At 40.1% G+C, this 10,727-nt stretch overlaps 1 long non-coding RNA gene across 1 annotated transcript; it reads right to left on the minus strand.

Annotated features, from left to right (window-relative positions):
* LOC109720132 lies at positions 2,027-3,260 on the minus strand. The gene is made up of 3 exons (XR_002218877.1): positions 3,106-3,260; positions 2,907-3,022; positions 2,027-2,068 (listed from the first exon to the last, which is right to left on the minus strand). It is a non-coding gene; the product is annotated as an uncharacterized LOC109720132 (long non-coding RNA).

Consider the following 10,727-nt stretch of genomic DNA (forward strand, 5'->3'; position numbering starts at 1 on the left):
ATCTGTTAATGAACTCTGTTATCTGTATAAAATTATTATTTTGCCCTTTCAATTATACCCTTTCACCATCACCGACTTTTCTTATTTGCCCTTAAGTCAAGGGCACAAAAAGTACTCAAATGTACCCCTCTATCATCACCAACATTTCTTATTTGTGCCCTTAAGTTAAGGGCAAAATTGGCATTTTAATATTTTTAAACTGAGGTAGATATTTAACTCACGTTTAACCCAAGCTAACATAACAAAAGATAACTGCGGGGTATTTTGCAATAACGATGGAACATATGAGGGGTATTTTAGAAAGAAAAAAAAAGTTGGGGTACATCGGATATTTTCAAACGTATGAGGGGTATATAGGCAATTATCCCTTTTTTTTATAAATGCGAAGGAGCTAATGTCTATGCTTTTGGTGTTCTTCTAGGTCGTCCTCTACTGCTCCCTATATACTCAATAGTTTTTCTCTCCCTGTGCCTACACTCTTGTTTTCTCACTACTTTTGGTAAGTGGCACGACGGTCTACTTGCTCTAAATTATGATATGCATTTTTTCTCCTGCCTACTTTGGGGGTTTGACTGGCGGGGACTTTTTTGGGACTATCAACTATGATATTTTTTAAAGTGCCTTCTCATACACTTATACATAACAAATTTTTAAAAAATAAAACAAGAAGGGTGAAGGTCCACGCTATTACTTTCGCTTAATGCAAACTACGACTGACTGAGAGTATGTTTTGACATATGTACCTTTTGATACACTTACACTTAAAATTTTTTTCTAAAAATAAAAGAACAAGAAAGGTACTCTCATTATGTAGCTATAAGTGCTTTTCTTTGAATTGATTGTTTCCTTCCCCAATTTTCATCTTAACTATAGTTGTCGAGATGTCGGTTATTCAGCTTTCTTATAGTAAATTACTTAAGAAAATTATTGAGAAACTGGGTGTTGGAACGCCCGACTGTGTTGTAACTGTTACTGCTGAAGGTTGGTTTCTAGCATACATAGACTTTCCAATTGCACGTAGTGGGACTGTTATTGAAATTGTATGATGTTGGGGTGCTCCGTCCCCTGATTTCGTAATAGCAAAGGAAGATACAGCCCGTGTAGCTATTCAAAGAATGAAGGGCGAGATAGATTTGCAAATAAAAATGCTAACTACGATGACTTTATATTGTATAAGAGTTTGTATGATAATGTTACGGTTCAGTATACCGAGTTGCTTGGACAGTTCAATAAACTTAAGCGGGAATACAATCTTCTGCAAAATTGTTATGCTTCTGTCGTCGCCAAAAAAGTGAATCTATAGCTGAGCAGGTAAAAATCTGCCGTATAATTGACGAATGTTATATGACCATCAACTGCTTACGTACAGATCGAATTACTACTGCAGCTGACCCCTCTGAAGCAGAGTTTGCTTCTTAGCTCTACACTCCCTTCTTGGGATTTGCACTGTACTACAAACTCTCACCTACTTCTTGCTGCTGCTTTTCTTCTACGTATCGTTTGGTGTTGGAATGTTCTCCCAGCTCCTTTTTGTGCTACAGAGCCGGTTCTCATAGCTTAGCATATTTTGTTCTTGCTTTACTTTGTAAAATATGGCATGTACTGTCAGCTTTACTTTCTGGTGAGAGGAGTAATATGTAAGAACCAATCTTCTTCTACCATTTTTGTCACGTCCCGCTATCGCCAATTTGGTCGATCCGGGCCCGTACACAGACGCCGAACGAACAGCACCTCCTCTGTTCGCCCAAGGCTCGACAACAACGAATACATGTATAAAGAAATTAAACAATTCCTAGGATCACATTTCAATATACATGGCTTGCACGAAGACAAGCAACAACACAAGTGATAGTAAGTCTAACCAAACATGAAATCCACTGTAATTTAAAACTTTACATAACTGAAACATTTAGTTATTTACATGCTTTTTATACATTCATTTACATGTCTCTGTACATCAAAATGGATGATACATGAACTCAAAATGGTAATTGCTAAACTCTGGTGTCAGCTAGCTAAGCTGCAGGGCCCTTGCCACGATCCTCGGCCTCGAAACTCGCACTGGAACCTGTATGGTTAGTGGTGTGAGAACTACAAGAAAGTTCCCAGTGGGTTCGGCTGCCGACTTCGCCGACTCACCCACTAGGTCTACTCAGGCATATGTAGGCAAGAAAAGTAAGCAGATAGTAACCAACTATAACATGTAACTACTACAATGCCTGTACAAAGCTGAAAGAAGTAACAGATATGAAAACTGTAAATATGCATGCATGCTTTTCATTAACTTTACCCAATCTTTTGGTTAACCCTCTGGTTAACAGCTGGACAAGTACGTTAGTCCTGGGGCAAGTACGTTAGCCCATAAATTTACCCAATTCAGTGGTTAACCCTTTGGTTAACAATAACTCACCAACGAAATCCCTCACGGGCCCTAAGCTGCCTCCCGATGGGACCGTCTGTCGGACAAGTACGTTAGTCCTGGGGCAAGTACGTTAGCCCAACAAGTGACTACTCCGGAGCTCACTGCCTGGGGGGAGCGACCACCACCAAGCTAAGAAAACAGACTATGTGAGTAAGATCTGATCCCCCTTTAGAGGATTCAACTGACAACAATGTCACAATTTAACTCTAACTAGTTCTTTATACTAGTTTCATAATTGCATTTCTCGATGCTAACCAAATCTCTAGTCATGATGTCACCAAGTTTACTATTGTCAAAGTCCATGCATTCATAGGGTTCTATGTCCACAATCTAAGGTTCACAAATTCTCATTGTTGATAGGAATTCACATTTTCACTCGCTCAATGCCAAACACCCTATAATGCATGACTACAAATATAAATATGCTCAACGAAGAATTATAGACATAAAAGGTGATTCAAAGAGTTCGGATAGCACCACCCACCTGTAGTGGTGTCAATCAACTAGAATCCACGTCTCGGAAAGCGTCGACGACTATCTCTCGCGACTCCGTGCAAATAGGACTAGAAAGGCCGCTACCGTAATTAGTGCGTCGTCGACCTGTCGGAAAGTCAATTTAGACTCTCGAGCATGTTTACTTTTCACCTATAAAGGATTAGAAAAGATTAAACTAGGGTCATTACCCATAATTTACAAGTTAGCATTTCAATGCTATATAAAACGGCAACTATAGCCGAAAACCTTCTTTTGGCGATATCTTTGCGTAGGTTCGTCGGATTGCCGAACCGACTTCGCCAACGCGTTTCTTTTACCCTCAATTTGGTTCACGCGCGGTCAATTTCGCATTAGGATTCTTATTTTTACAAAAGTGCATTGCCGCGGTCAGGGGAGAAATTTCACAATTTCTATGAAATTTCACAATTCAATTTCTTTCCTTTCTTTCTTTCTTTCTTGCTTCCTTCCTTTTCTTTTCTTTCTTTTCCTTCTTTCTTTCTTTTCTTTCTTTCTTTTCTTTCTTTCTGGCCCTGCAGGGCAGCTGCTGCTGCTGCTGACAGCAGCTGCTGCTGCTAAGGCTACTGCTGCTGCTCCAAGCTGCTTCTGCTGCTGCTGCTGATGCTGGTGCCACTGCTGCTGCTGCTGCACACTGCTGCGCATGCTGCTGCTGCTGGTTCTGCTGAGCTGCTGCTGCTGGCACTGCTGCTGCTAAGCAGCATAAGCTGCATAAGCTGCTGCTGCTGCTGCTGCTGCTGCATCTACTACTGCTGCTTGCTGCTGCTACTACTACAGCTGCTGCTGGCTGATGCTGGTGCTGCTGCTGGTGCTGCTGCTGGCAGCAGCTGGCTGAGCTGCTGCTGCTGGCACTGCTGCTGCTAAGCAGCATAAGCTGCTGCTGCTGCTGCTAATGCTGCTGGTTGCTCAGCTGCTGATGCTCAGCAGCAGGCTGAGCTTCTGCTGCTGCTGATGCTAACTGCTGCTGCCGTTCCTGCTTAAGCTATTAGCAGCAGGGGCTGCTGCTGATGCTCCTCTAGCTTGCAGCAGCAGCAAAGATTGGTGTTGTTGCTGCTATTTTCAGCAGTAGGGAAACGAAAAAGAGGGAGGGGGAAAATCAGCAAAGAGAGGGAGAAAAAGGAATACCTTTCTTTCATTTTTTCTCCTTTTTCTTCATCTGCTTCTTCTTCTTCTCTTTTCCCCTCTTCTATTTCTCTTCTTTTCTCCCTCTCTCTCTCTCTACGTATGAAGGGTGCAGAGGTGCATATAAGGATGGAGGCTAGCCTGCTGCAGGTTAGTGGAATTCATAAAGCTAAGGGTTGAGTATAAATGCACTTGAATTGCTTTCGCCTGATTGGTTTTGTTCTAATAATGTGAATGGTTCATTTCGAGAGAAATGTCGCGACGTGCGACGAGATCCACTCCGACATTACCTTCTGGGATGCCAGAGCAGACTGGATCTAGCGAAGTTCAGGAGCTACGTGCTCCGGTGAGCGCGTTGGTTGAAGTTAAATGATATTTGTGCGGAAGATGCGCGAATGGATTAGTAAGAATGAAGGATAAGCGACTGATATTGAGCTTAAGTGGTTAATCAATTGTTTAATTTCTTTATACATGTATCCGTTGTTGTTGAGCCTTGGGCGAACAGAGGAGGTGCTGTTCGTTCGGCGTCTGTGTACGTGCCCGGATCGACCAAATTGGCGATAGCGGGGCGTGACAATTTTAGTCTCTAAACCGTGCAATTTTAAATGTTGGTTCACCCTCTAATTTGGAAGTGTTATATTTACATGGTATCATCTTTATAGATACCCTATGATCGCCCTCTAAATTGGAAGTGTTATATTCACATGGTGTCTTTATAGACACCCTCTAATCTGAAGATGGTGCCTTAATGAATATTACTAATGGAGACCTTCAAGCTCTCTTCAACATGCATAAGCTTAGCCACTAATCAACGCCCACACTTTTTTTTTAATCCTCTAGGCTTCTTGAACTTGAGTTCCAAGTGATTAAATCAAATTGATTTAATTTGCTTTGTCTATCTCAACATTTCTAGAAGGGATAAAAAAAAAATTGAAATTGCATTTGCTCATTTGGCCACTAATCTTTTTATTTTTTTTTATGCGTTTTCCATTTTCGCACATGCTATGATGATATTTTCCCTAAATGTCAGATGGTTTCGATAATTCGGAGGGACCGGTCCCTCCTTAATTGGTGATGAGGACACTATGGATGGCCTACTTTATAGGCAATCGATTGCTCTCATTTGTGCTCGGAGTAGTTTGGTTCTACATACGGGTTTCAATTCACTCCACACTACTATGCAAAAAAAAGCTTTGGTGTGGATCTAATCAATGTTTGATAGATAGGGGAGTCTAAGCAAAATATATTTACGTTGGCTGTTAGGTTTTGTTTTCACTACTGCTCTATATTTATGAATAGTTTATTTCCATCTTAATTTAGCTAGGCTATTTTGTTTGGTTTTCATAGACAAATTTATTATGGAATTTCTAATCCTTCTATTTTTCTACCCCCTTGCTCTTCTCTTCTTTGCAAATATTGTTTCATGATTTGGTTTATAGTTTTCAAAGTTTGAATAAGAGTCCCAAGGTTTCTATTGTTGGTTGGTAGTTGGTATTTGTTTGAAAGAGAGTTCCAAGATTTCTATTGTTGGTTTGATAGTTGGTATTTGTCAAGACTCTGTGTTTTTTTACTTACTCTTATGTAGATTTTTTTTTTTTGTGATTTTTTGGGCTGTTAGTATCTCCTAAAGGTGCAAATTTTATCATTGTTCTTATGCCAAGTTTTTCTCCAGAATTTTTAAGCTGTTGGGATTTCCTAAATTGCATTTTTGTCATTGATTTAATTTATTTTTTTAGCCATTCTCTTCCCTTTTTACCCTCCCCCACTCTTCTCTTCTTTGCAAACATTGGTTTCATTGTTTGGTTTATAGTTTTTAGAGTTTGGAGGAGAGTCTCAAGACTTCTATTGTTGGTTTGGTTATTGGTATTTGACAAAACTCTCTGTTCTTTCACTTACTCTTACGTAGATTTTCATTTTTTGTGATTTCTTTGGGCAGTTGGTATCTCCTAAAGGTGCAGGTTTTGTCACTGATCTTACGCCAAGTTTTTTCCTAAAATTTTTAAGCTACTGGGATTTTTTCAAAATTGTATTTTTATTATTAATTTGTCAAGACTCTGTATTTATTGACTTACTTTTACATAGATTTATATTTTTTTTGTGATTTTTTTTGGCTGTTGGTATTTCCTAAATTGCAAGTTTATCATTACTTTTATGCCAAGTTTTTTTTCCAAAATTTTTAAGTTGCTGGGATTTTCCAAAACTGTATTTTTGTGATTGATTTAATGAATTTGTCAAAACTTTGTGTTTTTTGACTTACTTACGTAGATTTGCATTTTTTTTTGTGGTTTTCTCTGCTGATGGTATCTCCTGAAGGTGCAGATTTTACCATTGCTCTTATGCCAAGTATTTTCCTAAAATTTTTGAGCTGTTGGGATCCCAAAATTAAATTTTTAGCTCATATTGAAGTTTTTATGTGTTTTCTATCAATTGTTTTAGTGCCATTTGAATATTTGGTTACTTTTCATCATTATTTTGGTGTTCTTTCCAGGTAAAGCTCTCTCCTTTCACCTTTCGTCCAACATTTTTTTTTTCAAAAAAGAAATAATCATATGTCGTGGAATCCGCAAGCCCTTTTTTGGTTCTACATGCTTCCTATGTCTTGCTGCGCCGTGGGCTCTTTTTTTATATATATATTTTCTCTTCTTGGATCCTTTTTATTTTTTTTTTAGCAAACAATGAACTTAGGGCCTCCCTACCCATGAAGCCTTTTTGGTCCTAGGTGTCACGCCCCGGTTCCAACGAAAGCCCGCTCGGCGCGTGCACGACCCGCCGTGTACACTAAACAACCATAATGCACACAAGGCGTCTACCAAAATAAGAAATAAACACAGAAAAGTCCTAACAAGGCTATCAGAGCGAGTAATATAAAATCACTAAAGTTCTAACACAAAGAGATCCACAAGATGTACAAAAGTATACAGCTAAATCCAAAAGTCTAACAAGATCTCTAGAATTCAAATACATAATACATCTTTCCACAAAGCAAAAAGAAAGATGATGTCGTGTCCCTCTAAATATCTTCGTAGGGCTCTAGCTAGTCGCCAACCCCTTGCCACGATCCCTAGCCTTTCCCGTTGGGGAAGGCTCTGAAATAAAAACTAACAACAAATGGGGGTGAGAACTATTAAACAATAGTTCCCAGTGGGTAAGCCGCCGAGAGTGGCGAAATACACTACTAGGTCAACTGAGGCATGCTATAAGGGAATAATTAAGCAATATATGAAAAGCAAGTATTTTAAACATATTCATATTATAGTTATGCCTCTACTAATTCATTTGTTCAACTATATGCCAGGGCTGATTTACATGCATATTCCATTGTATGCCAATATTAAACTACATGCATAATCATAATGTCCATGATTACTATATAAAGTAAATTGTGCTTTGCATCGTTATTCTAGCCATGCATACATACTAATTCACATAGGTATAGGTTTACTATCACTAAGGTTGTCAATGCCAGAATGTCCCACAAAATGTCCAACTACTATGAATGCATCAAGTAGTAATATAAGGTAGCAAACCACAAGTATGAATATCTACCATGTATGCATCAACTACGATGATGTACAATGTCAAGTTAAGTCTCAATACCCAATTTATAAGGAACGTACACGTGGTAACGTCCCGACTCGTGCCGTGCCTTAGTGGCCCCGTGGGGGTCATCATTTTTCCTGCAAGAAAAGAGACTCCGCCCACAGCATCCCACTTCGGCGTCCAATCCCGCACGAGCGATCTATCGTCACAAGGCTAAACTTCGGAGTGTCGGCTTGTAGGGAGCGACCCTCACAAGTATGTGTGAATGAGCACAAGGGCAAGCAAGTGTAATCATAGCATAGGGTCCACAATTTGGGATACTCAGTCATCATGTCTAAAACATGAAATTTTCACACATCAACTCGACGGTCGGGTACTAGATCATGATGTCATGTCTTGTTTACAACCACTTGGGTGGTATATCCCTACTAGGGGTGGCAATCTAGCTCGCTGCTCGTGAGCCAGCTCGTGTTTGGCTCGTTAATAAACGAGCCGAACACGAGCTAGGGTCAGCTCGCTCGTAGCTCGTGTTCGGCTCGATAACAGCTCGATTATATTTATTTTATATTAATATAATTTTATGTATTATATATAATTATATTTGTATTATAAATATATAATACAGATTAGGAAGAGAGGAGAATTGGGGAATTGGGATTTTATTTATCTCATCATGTTTCATTACAGGCGTGAGTTTGTTACTTATATTACTAATCGTGAGGACCAAAATGTAAGAGTTACATTGGCAGGGACATGACTGTAATTATATGTATATTATATGGGCTATAGTGGGCTCATTCCTGGCTCGGGCTTAGTCCTTCACCTGGCTGTCGGTGCGTGGCTTCAATCCGCCTCCGACTCGGAATGCGGAGTCGGGTCTGGTGACGCTACAGTGAGGGAGCGCGAACCCATCACCCGAAATAGGTCTCTTCCATAGATCGCGCCGCAGTGGCTTTCAGAGGTGGATCTAGTGACACTACAGTGAGGAAGCGAGAACCCATCGCCCGAAAGCATCCCCATAGATTACGCCGCCGCCATGCTTCTCTCTACCTTGGATCCTCCCATGTCTCACCCTGTTCCTCAACCTTCTGCCTAACCCTATGCTTCCCACTTGCGGTCATGGTCGCATCATGACAGTTCCCTTTGCCATTCGCACACCCTTGGCAGCGATTCTTCGCCGTTCGCAAATGTAACGTATCGAAACCCCGATAGCGATTATCGAACTTTAGCCAAATTGGTTAAAGTATGCGAATGGATTAATTGGGCGAGTTCCGATTAACCTACCAACAGTGTTGGAAGGGTTAAGAATGAGTTCTAGAAGTGTTGAAAAGGTTTTGGCATCGATCGGCGCGAAATAGAATCGAAATGAGCCAAAAATCAAAGTCTGGGCAAAGTATACCGGTACAACCATCGAGTTGTCACCGGTACAGATATGTGTATCGGTACAAAATCAAAGTGTACCGGTACAAATCCCGCGTAACCGAGAACCTTGCTCTCGGGTTTGCTCTCTGCGTAATCGTGTAACCTGTGATAGAACAAAGTGTACCGGTACACTTTGGGTCTGGTAGCAAAATGGAAACTGCTACAAATAAGAATAAGTGGAGGGGTTTTTGGTAATTGTAGAACCTTATATATAACCCCAACACTCCTCTCTCCCTCTCCCACATCCACAACACACCTCCTCTCTTATTTCTCTCTTTCTCTCTCTAGAATTCCCCCCAAAGAGCAAAGAGAAGGAGTTGGAGAAGGGATTGAAGGTGGATTTGGAGGCTTTGGAGGCTTGGGATCTCTCCAACAAGAAGGACCTTGGAGAGCTTTGGGCCAAGGTAAGGTTTACATGAAACCTAGGTTAGGTTTTGGGTTTATGTCCTAGAAAAACTAGGTTTTGATCTTCTAATGGGTATAGAAACCTAGTAATAGCTTAGAACACATGAAAACCCTAGTTTTCTTCATGTGCTCTAATGGTGAATTTTTAGGATTTACATTCTAAGTCCTAGAATTGGTTTAGATGGTTCTAGATGAACTCCTAGAGGTTGGACAAGCTCACTTTTGCTTGTTTTAGAGATCAAAACCTCGGATTTTGTAAATGGCTACATTATGACACCCAAATTGGGGCTTTTGCCTCCGAGTGTTTCTAAGGCAAATTCACCTTGTAGAAACCTAATTAGGGATATTCCCGACGCGTGGGACAACTCCGTTTGATGTTACGAAAAGGTTTAAGAGGAGTTATTGAGAAAAAGTGTAATTTGGCTTCGTTTTGCCACAGGCGAAAAAGTAAAGCTTCAAAAATTCTAAAAAATTCACCGTAGCATCCTCTCAACCATCTAAGGTGGGTGGTGCATTCCAAGGACCTCGAAATTTCTTTTATGTCTAAAGTGTCACATTTGAGCACTTATATGTATTTGAGCATATTGCATAATAGGGTAATTATAAGCTTCTTTTGCATATTGTGAGTTCAAATGCATATGAAATACTTGTATGAATGTGAGAATTTTATTTACCCTATGTATGCCTGAGAAATGACAAGAACTTAGTAGTCTTAGAGAATAAAAGTGACATGTTGACATAATTATAGAAAGTGGCATCAACGAGTCAAGATATGCTAGAATGGACACTTAGAAAATAAGTGTGGCATCAATGAATGAGTACAAGAACAAAGTAGTGTAAATGACACTAGTAAAGATTAAAGAATACAAGTAAATAGAGGTAGCGACATTATGACATAACAACCTTAGAGTTAAAGGTCAAATGTGCATTGTTTCCTTATAGTCAAGAAATGGATTGGACTTGACATCCTTATAATTAAGGATGGGATCATACTCACCTGTAAGTCCTTGCTCGAGGGTGGCAGCTCCCCCTCGGGCGATATACTCCGGAGTTGTCATCACTGAGTCGTAGCGAATATCTCTCCAGAGGACGGTCCCGTAGGGTGTAGCGGGTATCTTCCCGATATTAGGGATTTGGTTTGTGAGTCGTTGAGGGCGAAACCTACGGGTTAGCCAAAAGATTGAATAATGAGATTGTGACCTTGCATTCAACATGAGTATACTATTGAGCATTGCATTTATTATTGTTCAGGCATATTAACTGCATTTGTATAGTTTGGTTACTGTCTATATCTCTTTCCTTCTAT

The sequence above is a fragment of the Ananas comosus genome, linkage group 1 (assembly GCF_001540865.1).
Source record: "Ananas comosus cultivar F153 linkage group 1, ASM154086v1, whole genome shotgun sequence".
Lineage (NCBI taxonomy): Eukaryota > Viridiplantae > Streptophyta > Magnoliopsida > Poales > Bromeliaceae > Ananas > Ananas comosus.